At 43.0% G+C, this 2,216-nt stretch overlaps 1 non-coding gene across 1 annotated transcript; it reads left to right on the top strand.

Moving 5' to 3' along the window:
- The first annotated feature begins 1,024 nt into the window (after positions 1 to 1,024).
- Positions 1,025 to 1,131, top strand: LOC127666446 (U6 spliceosomal RNA). Its single transcript, XR_007973639.1, has one exon. It is a non-coding gene; the product is annotated as a U6 spliceosomal RNA (small nuclear RNA).
- Positions 1,132 to 2,216: the final 1,085 nt, after the last annotated feature.

The following is a 2,216-nucleotide window of genomic DNA, read 5'->3' as shown; positions in this document are numbered from 1 at the left end:
CACTCTGCTGTACAGAGTGCGCATTGCACTGGCCTCTGCATTGTGATCTCAGGTCTCAAATTAAACTTAATTTGTGCCAATGGGGATTGCATCAGCTGGCTAAATGCACACACACACACACACACACACACAAAAGCACCTGGTGTCTTACTTTTGGTATCCTTGTTTTTCATCAGAATGTTTATTATAGCAACAACTGCAAGATGCCTGTCCGAGATTCACTCTGGATGTTGGATTAACTGTGCTTCGCACTTCTCTTAGCTTTAGGCAATGTTCTAGGAACTTCTCCAGCCTCCAGTTTGCCTTGGCCAGTGACTATCACTTCTAACAGCTTCCATCACACTTTGGAAGTTGGGTAAATCAGTTGACTTATCTTAGAGTTGACATCTTTAATTCAGGGACAAGAGTGCGGATTTAAAGAGTTGACAGTTTGAGGAAATATACCAAAGAACTTAGAAGTCATTTCCAATGTTACTATTTAGTGGTTATAGCTTTAATTTTCATCCCTCTTACCATTTCTAGTACAAGCCCAGTGACTTGGCATCTACAGGTGAGCAGCAGGCTCTGTGTGCCAAGTTCTATGTGGCAGGCTGTCTGCAGCAGGCTCTACACCGAAGGCTCTGAGGAGTCAGTGCCTGGCTCCAGGAACCCATGCACCCATCCTCTGAATCTTTCTCTTCCATCCCGTGACTTCATCCAATCTTCTATCTTCCAGCTAGTCAGGTTCCTAGGTCTAAAACTGTTTAGATCATGAACTGCTATAATCAGGGTTACGGCAGGTTTCCCTGTCTAGTCTATCCTAACTCCTCTTTGAATGAATGGAGAAATCAAGGCCAAGAGAGAGCAAATAACTCACAGGGACCATAAAATTAGATGGCAGAAGGTGTTTGACTTCCTGACTCTAGACTCATAGCTCTTTCCATAGAGCCTGATACTTGGTACCAAATGTTTATGATGCCGCAGGGATCTTGTGCATAGAGACAACGTTTTGCATTACATTTTCTTTGGAAAGGCTTCAGGCTATGTGCCCCCTTCAGCAGCACATATACTAAAACTGGAACCTTCCAGAGAGGGTTAGCATGGCTCCTAAGCAAGGATGACAAACAAATTGAAGAACTTTTCCAAATTTAGAGAAAGACTTTGGACTATACTCCTCTTTTGGCTCTGGACTATTTGTACTGAACATTATGTGCTTGCAAATGTAATTGCTTTGTTAACTATAACAGTAAAGGCTGCACCCTGGTAATAATAGAAAGCCTGGGGGATCCCTTGCAACATGTTCTTTCATCTAGAGGAGCTATTGCCTCAATGTACCACAGTGAACCATTTGCTGAAAGGATACTGATTCAACATGTCCCCGGAGACTAAAATGGGAAGATCCAGTGGGCACGCACATTTACTTAGCAAATATTATGTTCTAGATTACATACTGCATGGCATACTAGTCAAAGCAGTCACACTCATTCAAACCCAACTTCAATCAATGCTGAATGATGAACCTTGGGAAGGTTATCTAACCTCTCAGATACATAGGGATGCCTGTAAGATGAAGCTGAGGCCATTTCTTGCCTGTAAAGATCACTATTGTGATGAAATAAAGTGAGGTGTATAAAGAATCAGGGGCAGAGCCCGGGATTGTTGTTTAGTGACTGCCGTGACGCCGCAAGTTAGTGTATAAATATAAATATATAGTCACACAAAACAATGACACATTCTACCACAATGAAAAGATACACATCAATGATAACAGAACAGCTATGTAAAAGACATAAAGGAATTCAAGTCAAACGAACAGTGAATGAACATGGGTTCCGTGTTCTCAGTATACCGTTGCTAGCCAACTGAGGTTAAGCGACGCTCGTCAGAGCATCCTTCATGCAGAGTCAGCACCTGGAGGACTGTGGTACCATTTAGTTTTCAAGCCTTTTTTATTTTAATTTTTAAACCGCATTCTTGGTCCTCACTGCCACGTTTTACAGAGCATGCTGTGGCATGCAGTGGAGAGCAGAGGACTCTTGGGGCGGTTCTCGATTTCTACTCTGTGCTTCTGAGCTTGGAACTCAGGTTGTAAGGTACAGTGGCCAAAGCCTTTACCGCTGAGCCGTCTTGCCAGCCTAGGCCTTCCTTAACCTCTGATTTCAGGATTTTTCAGGCAATCTGTATGCAATTCCCACCATTTGAAGGTTCTTTAGTCCCAACAAGACTTTGTGGAACAG

Source organism: Apodemus sylvaticus, chromosome 15 (genome assembly GCF_947179515.1).
Source record: "Apodemus sylvaticus chromosome 15, mApoSyl1.1, whole genome shotgun sequence".
In the NCBI taxonomy this organism is placed as follows: domain Eukaryota; kingdom Metazoa; phylum Chordata; class Mammalia; order Rodentia; family Muridae; genus Apodemus; species Apodemus sylvaticus.
The sequence above is the reverse complement of the archived record's forward strand: the minus strand, read 5'-3'. Positions and strand labels throughout refer to the sequence as shown.